The sequence below is a fragment of the Ambystoma mexicanum genome, chromosome 14 (genome assembly GCF_040938575.1).
Source record: "Ambystoma mexicanum isolate Mex_15411 chromosome 14, UKY_AmexF1_1, whole genome shotgun sequence".
NCBI classification, from domain to species: Eukaryota; Metazoa; Chordata; class Amphibia; order Caudata; family Ambystomatidae; genus Ambystoma; species Ambystoma mexicanum.
This window is the reverse complement of record NC_090940.1, coordinates 97,940,314-97,959,006: the sequence shown is the minus strand read 5'-3', so window position 1 is coordinate 97,959,006 and position 18,693 is coordinate 97,940,314. Positions and strand designations below refer to the sequence as shown.

Below are 18,693 nucleotides of genomic sequence, written 5' to 3'. Positions count from 1 at the left end.
GTAATGAGGCCCATTAAATGACATTTAAAATGGAATGCTGAACTGGCAGGGAGGCAAGCAGCGCTTCCTTTTCTTGTGGTGTATGTGTGTGAGAGTGTGCTACTGACAGCCTGAGTGGAAACACATCCTACAGCATTCGGCTTGTGAGCAATTTCAGAGCAGGGTCTATTTATGCCTCGTCGCCATGGTGACGGCCTGCAGGCTTTCGCTCTGCCTGCCTCGCGGCATTTCCTTCCTTTGCAGCCCAGGCTTCATAGAAACAGACATCTCGCGGGCTTTCAGCGTGGACGCACCTGCCAGCGGGCAACGTGAGCGCGCCCAGCCTGGAATCTCGCGGTAAGTCACGTGAGGGCGTCTTGGAAAGTCACGCAAACTTGGCCTGTCGGGAGCAGTGGGGAACTGACACACAACCCCTATCTGAAAAAGCATTGGCAAAGCCAATTGGTGCGGCTTTGTGGTCACAGAGTGAGATAGTATAGGAAAGCCCACAAAGAATAATACATTCTGACCCTGTACATTTTCAGAAACAGGCCTGTTGACTTTGCCATTGCTTACTATAGCGTTGCCCTTGAAGAGACACCCCAGTGCTCCCACTTCATAACGTCTGCCGCCAGGGACTCTGTTTACGCTTCCACCTAATTTGCGTTTAACTGCCCGATTCGTGGAACTTTTAGCGTGGTGCAAAGTGACGTTGCACTGCCAACAAAAAGCCTGATTCACAGAGTGGTGCAAAGTGTATTTTTGCAGTGCAAAGTGGCTACCTTACACTGCAAAAATACACCTTGTACTGCGCTCAAAATGTCACGAATCGGGCCCTTACTATATCTGACCTGCACTTATCGTGCACGCCCCACCGATCAGACCGGTTTCCATCAGCATTTGCCTGTAGCCGCGTTGTGAAGCTGTCAACGAGAAAACAAGAAAATGGACGAGGCGGGCCGGTAACCCCTGCAGGGTCCTCAGCTACCACTCCTCCCCGCCCCCTGGGTGAGGGGAGGGCTTGGGTGCGAAACGGCGCCAAAAACAACCAAAAGCCTACGAAGAGCAAACAATGGAAATGGGCGGGGTAAGCCCTTTATAATGAGCGTGCGTCCGACAGCAGGAAGCATCCAGCACCTGCAGTAGGACGCCCGCCCTATCGCTGGAGAGAAGGATTTTGTTTTGTTGGTGTACTTCGTTCGTGGTATGTCCATGTTGCGGTTCCAGAACCTGAGGAAGAAGTGTTATAGCCAGTGAGGAAGGGGTCCGGTGCATCAGTTCCAGCGAGGCACCGATATGTGGCAGCCAGGAGGGTGCGTCGGGTAAGGCGCGGGCAAGGCTACGGTGGTTAAGCGGGCCTGTGAGCGAGGGAGCAGGGCGCGGCTGAGAGCAGCATTGGGGAACAGGTATTTTCGATGTGTCCAGCTTACAGGCATCAGTAAGCGGGTTTGGCGGAGGGTGCCTTGCTAGATAAAGCAGTACAGCATGCCTGACCCTGCTAGTGAGAGGGGCGGGCAATTCGGCCTGTGGAGGCTAGTATGAACGTGGGGTACGGAAAGGGTACGCACGTGTTTTGGGCCGACTATTAGCAGGGGGTACATTAAGGCTGGGTATGTGACTCTGGGGGAGTTGGTCCCTCATTTTAACTTGCTGGAAATGGTTGGCCGACAAAGGTAGGAACGTGTGGGTCGCTTGCCAAGATGGCCGGTGGGGCCGAATAATTACATGCTGGAAATGGTCGGGCTAAAAAAGTAGCCATGGGTTTGTTGCTCCTGGTCAGGACGGCAGGTGGGGCAGATTATTAACGTGGTATGAATGGTTGGGCGACAGAGGTACGCATGATTTACCAATTCCCAGGAGGGCCGGTGAGGGCAATATTAACGTGCTGTAAATTGCTGGGCCACAAGGGTAGGCATGTGATTGCAGTTGCCCGGAACATTTGTTGTAAAGTATACGCATGCAGTAGTAGCATCGAGGTCGGTGCGTATTTTTCATGGTGGACGGTTTTGGCGGGCAGAGCATTCAGCGGTGAATGCGGCCTCCTTGCTGCTTCGAACGTTAAGGGCACATTGCTTAGTTAGCATGAGTAAGGAATATCGTTTCACTGTCAAGGTTGATTTTGCGCACAGGTGGCACACTCGTCTCCTTTTGGGGGCTGGGCTAAAGGTTCTTGAGCTTAAATACGGTGTAAGATCGGGGGTCACAGTCAAAGGTGCGCTCTAAAAGCAAAAGCCGACCTAGGCATGGTGGGATGTGGGGGCGCACAAAGCCTCAGAGTGGTAAGTGGGGTTTGTACGGCGGCGTGAACGAGGGCGGTTCACCCTGAGTTAGGCACGTAGGAGATTGGTATAAGGTGCAGAAGGCAATTTGGTAAGCGTTTATATAGCCTGAACTCAGAATTTCATTGCCAACCGTGGGTTTGGACGCTGGAATGGCAAGTTGCAGAAATTGAGGTGCATCGATAGATTTGGGGATCTTTTTTCCTGGAACAGCAGGTTCTTCCGCGGGGTGGGGTTGGTGTATTGGCTGTACCGCGTGAGCACCACAACCTTGGTGAAAGCGGGGTCTGCTCTGTGCAAGATGCCTGTGCACTGATAGAGCAACGTGCAGGCTGTGCACGGGATCAATAGCGGATTGTTGCAGAGTCTAATGTGCACGTATGAGCCGTCCAGTGTAGATTGGCAGTCTCTGCTGCAGGGCCGATGGAGGGCAGATGGGTGTTGAAATGGCTGTGCCCAGGCGCAGTGATGAAATGGCAGGGGACCGGTGACTAGAAGGCACGTGTGTCAGCAGGGCCATCTTAAGCTTTTTTGGGGCCCTGGGCATGGACATCTTTGGGACCCCCACAATCTAACCACAGGAATTAAGTGATCAAGTGTATCTGGTGGCACCCCCCCAACCCGGGAGCAAAACCCATAGATAGACATGCTGCCTCGCAGCATTCAAAATAAGCATGTTTACTCCCTTTAAGTCCCCTTGCCCTCTACATACTTGCTCTAATCAGAATGATAAACCAGTAGCATTTGAAGGCAAACATTAGCAATCTACGAAGAGGTTACTTCTCTTCCAGTATAGAAACAGGATACATTTTATCAATATCATCCGGGAAAGGTATGCAGCCTATAGTATTAATGCAGTACTGTATGTAAAAGGTACATGTAACCCAGAATAGAGGACTCACATTATCTGCCTTATAGAATACAAAAGTGCTCAAGCATTGATAGAGCAGACCAACTGTAAGGAAGGAAAAAGCTACACGTACCATAGCATGGATAGTGGAGGCAGATTAGAAGCTACCAGGAAGGTGCCTCTATCCAGACAGACTGAGATTAGAAGTGGGACATGGTTTTCAAATAGCGTTGCCATTAAAGATCAAGGGAACAAGTGCCTGTGGTGTGCAGTATATCAATGCTCACTATTATAGTGGAAGCAACTATAATAAGCCAGTGAAACCATGAGTGAGGCTTTTATGAAGATCATACCCTGAGAAGGGAATCACACTGAGGGGCTGACAATTTTGAAAGGTTTAGGGACTGGCAACACTGAGAGGTTAGGCAATACAAGATTAAATGAGATGCCCAGGATCACATATTGCTTAAGGGGTGAAGCTGGGATTTGTGCCAACTCTGTAATTTCTGCATTTGAACACTTTCTTTTCCACCTCTTACCATGTACTAAAACAATTTCATTTTATAAAACTGACTTTCAAAGTACATAAATCACATTTCCAAACCTGACAATTTTTTAAACCAAAATATTACAGAAGGTTGTTACGCAAAATGGGAATGATTCTAGCTACATTCTCTCTGTCATCAAGCGAAGTATATAAGTACCTGCATACCAATCGATGTGATTTAACAGATTTAATCTAGGTATGTCTTTTGTACTTTTAAGATTTAAATACTTCCAAAACAATGGCTTGTGAAATTGTCATCCATAAACGTGCAGAAAAACCTTTGACTTTTATAAAAAAAAGCAAAAAGTTGTTTGTGTCAAATGAACAGACCTTAAAATATGCTTGCCCAATGCCTACAACATCTGGTCCGCTCTCTCCTGTCTACCACCCCTTGCACTCAAATGGCCTACATAAGAAGAAAGATCAAGTAATGAGCTAAACGATGCCACCGGCATGCAAGAAGGCAAACCTCACAGAAGACAGCACAGTAATGCAAGAGATATATGATTTGACCAGGATCACTGCATCGTCTGCTGGCAAAGCCAGGATACAAGCATGAACCCTTTGGTTCCACAGTCTTTTATTCACCTTTTGGACTAATAGTTCATGCTCATCTTTGGAGGGGATTGCCTAGGTTTTATAGCGCCCCATCTGAACAAACCAATACGAATGACATGTTAGTTTTTATAGCAACCCCTATCTGATGCAGGAGCATTGCTGATAATAGCACTTCCTATGCTGCAAAAACAAGTACACATGCAGGTAGGTTAAGTTCAGACACAGGAAAGGTTCAGCCAGCCTTGCTGCAATGTGCTCTTCTAATCTTTCATATGAACACACATCTCTGCAATGAGTGCTTAACACACTGAGCTAACTTCTGAACCATTGTGGCACTCAATTTATCAATATGGATTTCAACTTTGGCTATTGCACATAATCAGCATAATTCCCTCAGGAAGGAAAGAATGCTACAGGAGTTGTGCCATAAGGAACACATACTATGTATTCCACAGTGAACCCAGAAAGCATTACATGATGAATTGAACAAGGCAGAATGTACTTGTCAAAACAGAGAGGCAATAGGTTTAGCGCCTCAGCAGCACCCCATAAAATCTCCTGGCGTGTGATATTTAAGTCTGGTGAACAATGGAATCTTAATTTAGATCAGGTAGCCTTGTGGGGGCCCCCTCCAAGGCGCGGGCCCTGCGCAAGTGCCCCTTTTGCCCTCCCATAAAGACGTCTCTGTGTCAGTGTGTGGGGTTCACTACTACAGGGTCAGTACTAATAGAAAGCTGGAATAAACTGGGGTGCTGCAGCAGTTCAGTGGCTGGCTACCAGTATTGGATTAGCATGCGTTCTACTGACCAGGACTGAGGAGCCTAAGAAGGACTGGTGTGTATCAGTGCTGGGGGGCATCACAGAGGGCTCCGTTATAGCGGATCATGTGCGGGTGCACGTCTCAAACGAGGGTGCAGCCGGGATCGTTACGGCTACTCTCATTCTGGCAGGCAGTTGGTCTGCAGGGGCGGACGGTTTAATAGGGAAGCTGGTCGAAACTTTATGGTTGGACGGCCCATTAGTGAATGCACGGTCAGTGAAAGGCCCGTTTTACACTTTGGCATCGGGCCAGGGCCCACTGCGCGCACAACCATGCACACGTTTTCATGTCGGGCTGTGGTTCCCGGAAATGCAGTGCCACACGCATCCACGCTGCAGTGTAATTTCCTTAGCAGGAGCATAGCTCAAGAGCAACGCGTGCAGGTTGGCAGCAAGACGCCGCAGAGCAACACAGCTTCGGATCCATGTCCAGCGCTTAGAGACTGGGCGCTAGTATTAAGCGCTATAAAAGATGAATTAATAGTGGCATAAGAAGCAATCACTGTATCAAATTTGGCAGTGGGTCACAGGTCAAGTACGGAAACGGACTGGGGCATTGAGGGCCCAGGTGCTTATGGCAAAGGGGTCCGCGGTTGCAAATGGACATTTGTTTCTCGTATGGGAACCCGTTTCTAATAGCAACGAAGGGGGGCTTTGATAGGATGTCATGCAAACGGTGGCCATGGTGAAGGAGGGGAGATAAGTCGGAAGGGCAGGTGGCAAAGGCGGGTGAAATCACCGATTTTGTTTTTGGCGGGTGAGACCTTCCTCTTCTAAAATTCGCTTTCCTTTTTTAAAGGACATGCAGGCTGGCCTTTGGGCCAGCAGGGTGCGACAGGTGTCACAGTCATTTTATCCGCACCCCCAGATCATGATGCTGTCATGATGCTGTCCCAATACGTACTCCTGGTTCATGGTTGCAAACACTTTAATGCTAGGGTGAGTCCTGTGAAAAATGAAATGTGCACCAATCCCACTGTGCATTATTACCTTCAAGCATGTGACCCTTTAATCACAGACATATGTGTCAAATATACATCTCCCCTGGTGATTGGTATGTTTCCAAACCTGCTGATTTACCACCATAATCGATTACAGTTACCGTCACTTACCACTTGTCTTGGGAGGATAGCTCAAGGGCAAGGCGCTCGTCTTGATGATGCGGAGCAACACAGGGTCGATCCCCAGGTCCGCGCTAAGAAACCTCTGGGTACAAAGTGTGTTATAAATAACACATTACAATTATAAAAATAAAGAACCCATTACAGTTACCAGGGTATTTTTACCAATGGTGTCGTGGTGGTGTTAGTCTGCATGTTTGGAGTCCATATGACTCCGTTGGGATTTTTGGTGGATTTACCACCAGCGGTAATTCTGTGCAGGAAACCCACCAATATTTGACCTTAAAATGAATGATTTACCCCCAGCAACTTCCTGGAGTTAAATCCTTCACTTCAAGGTCAAACTCTAAATTGTGAGGTGCAGTAAACGTGGCGGTAATTTGGTTGCTGGCAAAAAAAAATACGGTAATGGAATTACCTCCCATTTTTTTATTGCCCCGCCAAACTTGTAATGAGGCCCAATGCTTTATTGGATGTGAAAAGGCGCATTATAGACACTGAGGAATGCTAATGGATTGGGGCTAGTAAATGATGTAATACATTGGGACTCATTACAAATTTGCCGCCAGGTCTGGAACGGCACCGCCCGCAGACGGACACGGAAACACTGGCACCATTACGACATGGTGCCAGAGTTTCCGCGGTCCCCATTCCCATTGAGTCCTATTGGACACCACAGGAATGGGGATTAACAGAATTGCCGGTAATTCACTACGCCGCCTGCCGGTTTTACCGGCATGGCTACCGCCGGACTCGTAATGAGGCCCAAGGTTACTAGAAAAAAGGTGCAAATGAGAAGGGTTACAATGCACTGACAAAGCAAGTACAAAGATGTAGAGCAAACGGGGTCTGTGGCAGGTGTAGGCAGGGCAATATGCATTGGTGTGGCCCTCTTTGTCAGTCTGTGGGTTACAAAGGATACCTGAGTTGCCCTTGCCAAGAAGCCCTGGCACATCGGATTGTAGCTTTCATGCTCCGGCTGGTGGGCGGACGTGACGTTTAATAGCCTGCCAGCCCGAGCTTTGGTAGGCCCGAGCTGAGGGCTGTTTAACGCTGTGTCCGCACCCAAGCCGGGGCTTGAAAGCAATTCGCACCCCAGGATTTCCTGGGGTGTGAATAGTTCTCATTTTTGTGAGCACATCTCTCATCGGAATGAAAAAAAAAGTCAATTTCTGCCGCCTTTAAAATAGAAAAGGGACTAGGTCCCTTTTCAGATGATGGCCATGTAAAAAAAGGGATCTAGTCCCTTTTCTATTTTTATGGCGCAGCTTCCATTTTTATGAACTTTTTTTTCACTGTGCCTGGAGGGGACGGCGCCACAATCGTGGAAGCAAAGGTGAGGCTGCTAGAAGCAAAGATCTTGTTTTCTAAAGCTTGAAGCAGGAGCTTCAGGATTTAGAAAAAGGGTCTTGGCCTTGCATTTTCTTCCATGATAGTGGCGCTGGCCTCCGTCAGGCAGGCATCCCTTTAACTAAAAGATGCAGCGATTCTTAGTTAAAAGGATGCCTGACAGTGGTCGGTGTGACCATTAAGGAAGAAAAGAGGTAGTGTTGCCCCCCGCCACCACCACACATTCCTTTCGTTAAGAGATGCAGGGATCAGGACCTTCTGTGAGGGGAAGAGGGTGCTGATTGCTGCAGAGGGCTGCCTCACGGAAGGGTGGTGCATGCAGCCCATTATCCCATTAAGCCAGGCTTGTTAAAGGGGCGTGACCTAATGGGCTGCAGGCGACCCCTTGACGAGCCCTTGCTTGTTTTCCCATGCCACTTAAAGCACTGACTGACGGTGTTACAGCAGGGCTTTAAGTGGGCCGGGGGCCAGCCAAGGCCAGGCCCCAGCAGTCTCCAGAAATGACTGCCGAGACGGGGCCATGCCGGGGCCCACCCCCGACTAGCCCCAGCCAGCCGACACCTTAGGCAGCACTTGTAGAGGCTGCACGGTTATAAGAGCTGCCTACAGGTGTCAGTACTTCAGTTTAGAAAAAAGGAAAGGCATCGCCTTTTCTTTTTCTAAACCAAAGTGCTGACAACTGCAAGCAGCAGGCGTAACAGTGCAGTGCGGGCTGTCTGATGTCTATGGACTCGAAACGGGAGGAGGGCTGGGCTGCCCAGCTCTCCTTTTGTTTGTTTGTTTTATTCACTTATAATGCGCACCAGACCCTGGGGTAAGAGGACGCAGCATGTGTAAGCTGCGGCTGAGGCCAGTGAGTTCACCTGTTTGTTGAAGGAGAGGGTAGCATCTAGGTGGAAGCCAAGAGTTTTCACTTTGCTGGCAACCTTAATAGTATTCCCATCGATCTCAAATGCTGAATAGTTCTGGCCTAATTTTTTGAGATTGGAGTGATTGCCCAGAATGATTAACTCTGTTTTGTCATCCTTCAGACATAGACCGTGAGTAGCCATCCATGCCTGGATGATGAGATACACCCAGTTTACCAAGGCAAAATCCTCATAACAATCCCAGAAAGCGGGAGGAGAATCTGGGTATCATCTGCATAATTAGTGTAGGTGATACCTAGAAGGTCCAGATCATCGAAGAGGGGCTTAGTAAAAATGTTGTATAGAGTTGGGGAAACGCAGGATCCCTGGGGCACACCACATGAGATGGGGATAGGGTCCGCCGCATCTGAGGGGGAGAACGCCCTCATGGGCCTTTCACTAAAGAATGATTCAACCCAGGTTATGGCTTCTTTAGAGAAGTGTGCCGCAGAATTAAGGTGGTTGCAAAGGACCTTGTGCTCAACAAGGTCGAATGCGGCCGAGAGATCCAAGAGTAGGAGCAGGGCTAGTTGACCTTTGTCCCTTAGCTCATCGATCTGAGATTTCAGATCAATGAGAGCGGTCTCAGTTCCGTGTTGAGGGTGGAATCCAGACTGTCTTACACCTAAGAGCTTGTGGCATTCTAGGAATTGTTGGATTTGTGTGTAAGCGATTTTGTCTAAGATTTTTAATAGGATGGGGACTGTAGTGATGGGGCGGTAGTTAGTGGGAATAAGGGGGTCTAAGGATTGTTTTTGTAGCAGTGGCAGTACCCAGGATTGTTTCAGGTTCGACGGTACAATGCCTGAAGTGAAGGAGCAGTTTACAAGTTTAGTTATGAAGGGAGAGAGTTCTCTAGCGGCATCTTTTATAAATTGTGCAGGGCACAGGTCGCCTTGGCAGTTCTCGGACGGATGTTTTTGCAAATCTAAATTGGGTGGTCATGTTTTGGTCCAAACGGGAGGGGTTGGTGTTGGTTATAAGAGGTTGATTAAGGGCTGCTTTTTTAACAGAGTTTTTTTTTTGGAGCATGGTACCTTTGTTGGCCAGAGCTTGTTGTATCTCTGTACACCAGGCTTTGTCTTTTATACATGTATCTGTATTGGGAATAGGCGACTCCAGTTCCTTTAATATAGCAAACAGCTCCCTGATGCAGAGTTGGCTGAGGAGATGCGTTTGTTATACGAGTTGCGTTTGGCCAAGATAATTTCCTTCTTGTATTGTGAGGAGATTTCTATGAGTTTGTTTGTATTGTCATCTGATGGGGTGAGTCTCCAAGTGGATTCACAACTTCCTTTGAGTTGACAGAGATCTTTCAGCTCGGGGGTGAACCATTTGTTGAGGTGGGCTTTAGGTTTACTGGGTCTACATTTTAGTGGGGCAAAGTTGTCGAGGATGATTTGTATAATTTTGTTGTATTCCTCTACGAGGATCTTGGGGCCAAGGTGTTCATTGAGTTGGTTGAGATTGGGTAGAATGGCAGGATTTACTTTATCCTTGGTGATATTTCTTTTGTTCCTGGTATGGCATGAAGGTGCCATGTTGGCTGCAGGATTAGGCCCAGTGGTGTGTAGATCGTAGGTTATCAAGTAGTGGTCTGTCCATAGTTTTGGGGAGATGGAGGTAATGGAAGCGGCGCAGTTATGTTTCGCTAGCCAGTCAAGGGTTCTCCCTTTGTTATGGGTGGGTTCTATGATTTTTTGAGTAAGCCCTAATTCAGTGAAGATATTAGCCACATTGGCGGCCTGCTTGTCTGAGGGGTCATTATAGCCTAAACTGAAGTCTCCAAGAATCAGAAGTTGAGTCGAGGTTTTGAGATTGGTAGAAAGTAGACAATTAATGTCTTCTTCGAAGGTGCCCACAGTGCCGGGAGGCATATATATATATATATAAGATGAAGAGTCAGGGTCTGGGAGTTGTAAAGTGGGAGTTTGATGGAGCATACTTCGCAGGAGTTTAGTTCTGGAGTAGTGGTAGTTCTCGTGATAAGGTGATAGTTTTGGCAATGATGGTAATGCCGCCACCACGCATGTTGTTTCTATCGTGTCTCAAGATGGTGTAGCCATCAGGGATTGCTAATGATAAGAGGGGTCCGGCTGCCTCGTGTAACCAGGTCTCTGTAATGGCAAGGAAGTCCAGCTCATTAGGCAGTATAAGTACATAGATGTCAGTTACATGTGCTGTTAGGGATCTGGTATTTATTAATCCCCCTTTGAGTGGAGGGCCTGGGGTGGTAGTTTTAGTTTGATTAGCTTTGATAGGGGTATATGGTAATCAGATAGTTGTACGAAAAGTACTGGTTTGTAGTGTGATGGTTCTTTTGTTGGTGGCAGGAAGGGATCTAGTTGGCGGCTCGTGTAGTCTTGTGAGTCTGGCTCTCAGTCTGGAGTTTCTGGTGGGCGGATAACAAGGAAGGCTTAGTGGTTCGCTAGTAGATCCAGTCCTGGATCCGTTGGTGTGATCGACTAGCTCCATAGTGGTGTAGTGGGTGGGGGCTGTGTGGGTGGTGTTGTGGAAGGTCTTGGTGGTGGAGTGGAGGGTAATATCTGAGGTAGGGCAGGATAGGAGTAGTAGATGGGTATAAGTCTAATGATGCTCACAGTGTATTAGAGAGTGTTGTAGGGCTTGTGGGCATATACTCAGGAGCCCATGTGTGGGCTTAATGCAGCAATCACAAGTGAGGCACAAATGGGCTAGAAACAATAATCAAAAGTGAGGCACAACGGTGCTTACAGCAATAATCACAGGTGAGGCACAAATGGGTGAATGCAACAGTCACAGGTGAGGCACAAATGGGCTGAATGCAACAATCACAAGTGAGGCATAAATGGGCTAAAAGCAATAATCACAGGTGAGGCACAGATGGTCTAGAAACAATCAAAAGTGAGGCACAAAGATGCTAAAAGCAATCACAGGTGAGGCACAAATGGGCTGAATGCAACAGTCACAAGTGAGGCACAATGGGCTGAATGCAACAGTCACAGGTGAGGCATAAATGGGCTGAATGCAGCAGTCACAGGTGAGGCACAATGGGCTGAATGCGATAGTCAGATAGTAGTGCGCAAATGCACTGGGTAGATGAAAATGTTGGTAGGTCCAAGTAATTGCATGTGTTTTAGGGTACATTAAGTGGCTACTAGGGTATTGTAGTAGCTGAGGTACAAATAGAAATTGCAGACTAGTGCACAATGATTGTGGATTTCAAAGGGGGCGCAACCGCCACATTCTGCTCAATTAATACAGTTGAGAGAGTGACTGCATCGTTAGCATAGGGGCCATATGGTTGCAGAACTGACGGAGTGGCGCAGAATAAGGTGATAGCAACATCATGACTTGGTATGCTAGCCTCGCACAGGTGACTTTAAGACAGATGTAGAGAGCAGACAATAGAGAGCGCGTACGAGGGCATAAGGACCAGCATTCATAACATCATGACTTGGTATGCTAGCCTCGCACAGGTGACTTTAAGACAGATGTAGAGAGCAGACCATAGAGAGCGCGTACGAGGGCATAAGGACCAGCATTCATGACCAGGGAATGGGCGACATAAATGTAAGGTCTGGCTGACAATTACAAACAAAGATACCTTGGTTATTGTGGATCCGGACGGGGTGGCGCAGGACGGTCTTGTCTCTTGATTTTTGGCTTCGGTGGTAGGGGGGGGTCGGAGAGTCAGAAAGCGCAACCAAGCGCAAATAGGGGCAAACAGGTTCGAATTGGCTTTAAGAGGCCTTCGGATGGCCGCTGGCTCTTCCGCCTGCCGGCGGATGTTCGTGTTCAAATAATAACACGGACGCGCTAACTGATGCTGATGCTGGGTGATGACTAGTTACTCGAAAACAAAAGGAGAGACTGGGCCCACCAGCCCTACTCCTGTTTCAAGTACAGACCTTTCGTTCAAGGAGCCCGTGGTTAAAGCAGACTCCTTGAATGAAAGGACTGCCTGTTGCTTGAGAGCTGGGACACACTGGTGTCACACCTTTTGATGTGCCCAGCCGCTTCTTTTGTTTAAAGGGAGGGGCTGAGCACTTCAAAAGGTAATAATGCCAGTGTATCCCAGCTCCAACTTTTACCAGCCGTCCCCCCTTAATCGATGGGGGGGCTCTCGTTAGGGGGCGTGTCCTCAGGCCACACCCCTTACTATGCCCCCCTTAAATTTCCAATCCCACTTAAAGCACTCTACCTTCTCTATAAAGCAGCTTTCTAACGGTCACAATGAAAGCCAGGGCCGCAACGACTGGGCAAACGCCCGTGTCTCAATGCTTCTGCAAGATGAGGCAGCCACTGTGGAAGCTCGTCCCAATGATTCTTTCTAACTTGGCGAAAAGTTAGTTTGTAACTCGGATAAGCGTTTTAACCCTTGTGTCTGGTGATGGCGGTATATCTAGCAAACCTAGCAATGAGCTGGGGCATCTTTATAGGAGGGCAAATAGGGCACCCACCTTGGAACTGGTCCCTACCCCCTTGCATTATTCAGTGATGTGAGCGCGCACACGAGACATACATTACACGTTATGTGTGATATTATATGGCGTGCTGCTGAGGCTCTGAGGGCCCCTTCCTTGCCGTTGTTGGCAGCTACATTTCATTAGGATTAATCCATCCTGTCATTCGTTGTGTTCACTGTGGTATATGTAGTATATGATACTGCTGACTCTAGGTGGTTGCTGAGGACATTATGGTCCACCAAGTAAAACGCTGCTGATAGATAAAGAAGAAGTAGTAGGGCACATTTTCCCTGATCTCTCAGCTCATCCACTTGGCCGGTAAGGTCAATGAGTGCTGTTTCGGTCCTGTGCTCTGGTCTGAAACCTGATTGCCGGGTGCCGAGGAGTTGGTTTTGCTCCAGGAATTCTGAATCTGAAGGTACGCCACCCTATCTAGTATCTTTAGGAGGAATGGCACCGTTGTGATTGGCCTATAGTTCGTAGGTATAGCAGGGTCCAGTGTTTGTTTCTTCAAGAGGGGGAGGACCAAAGATTCCTTGAGGTTACTTGGGATAGTCTCTGAGGTGAACGACCCGTTAATGAGCTTAGAGATGAAAGGTGATAGGTCTCCTGCAGCGTCTTTTATGATTTGGGTAGGACATTTATCTCCTCAGCAGTTGGAAGGTTTGAGCGAGAGTATTATTATTTCAACCTCTAGTATGGAGACTTTAGTGAAGTTGAAGCGAAGTGCTGGTTTGGGTGATGTGGGTAGATTACCAATTTGATGGGTTGATGTTGGTACGTTTAATCTTTTCTTGGCCATTCTTTTACTTGGAGAGTGGCAATTTTGTCTGTGAGTGGTTTCTGTATGTCAGACCACCAGGTCTTATCTTTAACACAGTTATTGGGTACAGGGATGGGGTTCTCTAATTCCTTTAGTATTGCAAATAGTTCCTTAGTACCTGATTTGGCTTGCAATATCCTATTATCAAAGCTTTCTTTTTTTGCTCGCCGTATTTCAGTTTTGTATTTTGTGGAGATGTTAATACGGTTAGCTTTGTTCACCTCAGATGGTGTTAGCCTCCGGATGGTTTCACTTTTACGTTTTTCTTTTCTTAGTGATTTTAGATATGGCGTGAACCAGGCATTTAAGTGTGCTCTTGGCTTGCTATTCTTCATTTTTTAAGGGTCCAATGGTGTCAAGTGCTTCTGTCATAACTTTGTTGAATTCGTTCACTAAGGTAGATGGATCTAATGAGTCTGGAAGTGACTTTAAGGTGGGGAGTATTAACGGTAAGAGTCTGTCGGCAGTTATATATTTTTTTATCCCTGGTTAGCATGGGCGGTGCTATGGGGTTGTTTTGGGCCAGGGTGACTTTGGCATCTAAAGTGAAAGCTATGAGCGAGTGGTCAGTCCAAACCAGTGGGCTGATGGTGGTAATGGTAGTATTACAGTTATAGTGGCAACAAAGAGGAGCTTCAAAATGCCTCGGGAACGGTATGAAGCAAGGAACTAAAAACTAACAATGAAGTGTTCCTGTGAAGGCACTAAAAGTCTAATGATTTGTAGGCTAACATTGTTTACTAGATTGATCACTTTCATGAATTAATCACCTCATTTAGTTAAAATATGGTACCTTACATGCAATGTGTGTACAGTGTATGCTTATTAGCACTATTCCAAAAAAAGAAGCAAAATCTAAAGTGTATTTACGTAATGTTTTTAATTTTTACAATTTTTCACGAAATGATGAATTCTACTGAACAATAAAAAATAAATAATAAACGGATATGTTAGAAGGCAAGAAAATGAATCAAGGAGACATAAAAGATGTTGTAGGGCATGAAAGAATGGCTGGAATTCGTATATTCCGGTACAGCTTCAAACAAATAAATAGCTGGTTAATGTATTCCAAATAAACATCAGAAGATTCTGAAAGAAAATGAACAAGTACAGTTTACAAAAATAAACTTAATTAAGTCCATCACGTTCAGTGTGATATCGGTTCTAGGGCAGACTCAGTCTATCTATAAAACTTAATATGTTGGCTAAATCATAAGAGACTCCCTGTCCCTAGCTTCTTAGAGCTGATAACCAACAGTCACTATTAAGGCTGATACATTAAACTACACCTTCCGCTATCTTGAGTTGTCAACAGCATGAAGCGCCGCGTTCCCTGGGCACGGGTATGATCATAGAGCCTGTGCAAGGAGCGTGGCAGAACTGGCGTTTCGGTGGTAGAATAACAGAGATAAACCACCTTCATCAGGATTATGATTCAGTTGTTCAGCCCCTAGAGTACAACCAAAAAGACCTAATCAATCAGTTGTGACTGCAATGTATAGCAAAAAAACATTGATATCTAAGGTACCAATTAAGCATATTACATGCGGGACCAGGCATTCGCCGCACCTGTGCAGGTCAAACGGGATTACAACCCTCTGGTTGATAATAAAGCTCAAGCAACACCCAGGTGCATGGACTAACCAAGTACCAATTCATACGTGAGGTGTATATTCTTAACAAATAGCGTTGTGCAGTGGTGTACTTCCCATTAAATGTTTATAGGAAGATTAGTAAAGACAGAATTGAAAAGACATAAAAGAAAAAGTAAGAAGCAAAATATATTGCATACCCCAAACTTGTATTTGTAGCGTCATGTTGTTCTCGTTCGTTCACCCATATAACAATTGCTGGAACTCTGCAAGGGGCTGCAGAGTAATCTCGTGCAAAGTGAAAAAGACCGGTCAGTTACTGTGGTAGGTATAGGTACTCTTTTAGGAATGAGAACTAGAACGAACTAAAGGGTTAAACCGAATGTATTTAGAAACTGGGCATACCTGTTTTACATGGTGCAGGCTCGAGGCAAGGAATGCCGTTTATTTTAATGTAGTCCACCGAAGGACAAATCGCTGCAGGCAGGACTCTGCTCAGCCGCGTAAGACCCGCACACAAAAGAAGGTTCCAAAGAAGGTAATAGGTCCGGAGTGGACAAAGAAAGAGGACAATTAGTGAGCTCAGTCAATACACTCTGAAAGACTAGTGATGCGTATGTTGTTTAAAGTGAAACCCTACGAATGACAGAACGCTCAATGGGTAAATTATTGTAAATTACTGCAAGACTATACTACTTTGTACATGTATGGTGACCTACTCTTCCTTGAACGCATTTGGATAAGTCAGTGATCCTAAGGGATGATAAGAAAACTAGTGGGTTCGGTGTACAAATGGCCAGAAAAAAAGTAAAAGGAAATAAAAACCAGGGGTAAAGGAAGGGCGGGGGGAGGGGAGGAATAAAGAACCTACCAGACCGGATAAGCTTCATTGAGCCCATGGTCAATAGTGTCTAACAAAAAGATCCAACGCGCCTCCTTGTTGGCCAGGGCTTGATGCGGATTAGAAGCGTTCTTGATAACATCAATGACCCACCAACGTAAATCATCTGTGGAGTGACCATATTCCATGAAGTGGCTAACCAAAGCTGAATTGATAGCTTTGCAACGGATGCGAGACCGAGGTTCTGTGATTCGTGTATAGACTGGGCGCGTAGTTTTGCCAATATATTTCATCCCACATGGGCACTCAATGCAGTACACTGCCCAAGGTGTTTTACAATTGGAATGATGATGTATCCCCCAGGCTTTTCCATTTATTTGGAAAGCTTTCATTTTTAGTGCACATTTGCAAACTGAACAGGTCCCACAGGGGAAGTGACCTGTAAGGGGCCGTAGGTCCCAACTGGTTATTGTTGATCTTGAAGATTTTATTTGGGAGGACGCATGGACTAGTTGGTCCTTTAAGTTTTTTTGCCTTTTAATGGCAAAGCTTGCTTGTGGCTCTTCTGGTAGCGGAAGTTGGGCCATAGACCAATATTTCTTAATGATCTTTTTAATTAGAAATGTGTGAGTGCTATATGTAAGAGCACAAACTAGTTTGTCAGAAGATGTCTGATTTTTGGATTCACGTAGGGTTTCGCGGGGGGTAAACCTTGCTCGTTTATATGAATCTGAAACAAGTTTTTTTGGATATCCCGTTGTTTAAATTTCATGGTTAAGATGCAAGCATGATGGTCGTAATCAGACATTAGTGTGCAATTACTCCTGAGCCTTAGAAACTGGAAATACAGTAAGCTTTCTTTTTGGTTGCGCGGGTGAAAACTGGTAAAATGCAAAAGAGTTTTGTGGTCAGTCGGTTTGGTAAAGAGTGAACAAATTAGTTTATTGCACTGATGTTGAATCAGCAGATCCAGAAAGGGTATCTGACTTTTGCTCATGGACATGGTGAATTTGATTGCATGGTGGCATTGATTCAGTCACATCACAAAAGCATTAATGTCATCAGCTATACTATGCCAGATGAAAATAATGTCATCAATATATCTTCACCAACTGTCAATGTATTGACAATAGGGATTTAAATTTGAGAAAATAAATTTAGTTTCAAAGGCTGCCATAAATGTAATGGCCAGGCTTGGGGCAAATGCTGCCCCCATGGCCATGCCTTGTGATTGTTCATAAAACTGGTCTTGATATTTGAAATAGTTTTTAGTAAGAGAAAGTGAAAGTAATTCCATGATGAATTCCACTGGTGCTTTGCCAGACACAAGTTACACTTATAGTAGCCACAGTAAGCGGTAGGAGAATCTGAGTATCATCTGCATAGTTAGTGTAGGTGATACCAAGAAGGTCCAGATCATCGAACATGGGCTTCGTGAAGATGTTATACATGTTGGTAGAGACGCAAGAGCCGTGGGGGACTCCGTAGGAGATGGGGATGGGGTCTGCAGCTGCAGTGGGGGAGAAGACTCTCATAGCCCTGTTGGTAAGGAAGAATTCAATCCACACTATGGCTTATTTAGAAAAATAAGCTGCTGAGTTCAGATGCCTATAAAGGACCCCATGATCCACCAAGTCAAATGTCGCCGACTGGTCCAGGAGCAGGAGGAGGGCTGACTTTACTTGATCTTTGTGTTTGTGTGTATTTGTGGCTTGGTTTCAGCAGCTATTTTCCATTTGCTTTGTGGGGAGCCATGTGGAAGGATGTGGCAGGGACTCCAGTCTGGAATCAACCTTAGGTGCTGGTTGATTGTGAGTGAGTAGTTTCACAATGATTGTAATTCATTTTTGGCCTGCTTTATGCACTCTTTTGGAGTGGTGTGTTTTTTTCAAATTATAATTTTTTTTTTCTCTTCAAATTGTAATATTTATTTACTGAACCATTTATGTATTTCTATTTTTTGGTGAGCACTGTGTGCTAATCTGGTGTCTGTCTAGTGTTTGTTTTGGCTTCTGAGGCCGTTTTTGTGGTCTGGGCTGCATACAAAGGGTGCAGTCTGTGGGGTGTAGTCCTTTGTTTGTGTCTGTCCTTTTCCCAGTCCCACCCTCCCCCTTCCAGCCCCCCCTGATTGGTACATTCACCTGGTCATAACTGACCTTCCCAAGGCAGCCCTCTGCCCGACAGCCCCTGCGGCTAAGGACCCCAAGGCAAAGGGCGGCTCCTGCAATGGTGGCTCCAGAAAGTGTCTGCAGGTGTCAGCAGGGGAAGCCAGTGAAGCCAGCAGTGAACAGATACCAACAAAACTGTAAGTGTGGCATGGGTGGGGTGTAGAGCAATCACTCTACTCCAGAAAGCCCCTACCACTCTACCCTATCTTTCCTTAACATAAACTGCCATAGACTCACACCATGCACACCTAGAGAGATTTGACCACCAAGCTAAATCCATTCAAGGCTGGACTGTAAATGTTGTCCTGCATAACACACTAACATACTTTGTGCCAATCCCAGATACAATGATGAAGATTAACCAGCCTCACACTAAGACAGGTGCAACAATGTTACCAAGAGCCACACTT

General features: G+C 46.3%; 1 long non-coding RNA gene across 1 annotated transcript in view; it reads left to right on the top strand.

Moving 5' to 3' along the window:
- The first annotated feature begins 231 nt into the window (after positions 1 to 231).
- LOC138527247 (uncharacterized) overlaps positions 232 to 18,693 on the top strand; it is a 90,027-nt gene continuing 71,565 nt past the window's right edge. The window contains exon 1 of the long non-coding RNA XR_011283827.1: positions 232 to 336. This is a non-coding gene — a long non-coding RNA (uncharacterized lncRNA). The remainder of the gene's footprint in view (positions 337 to 18,693) is intronic.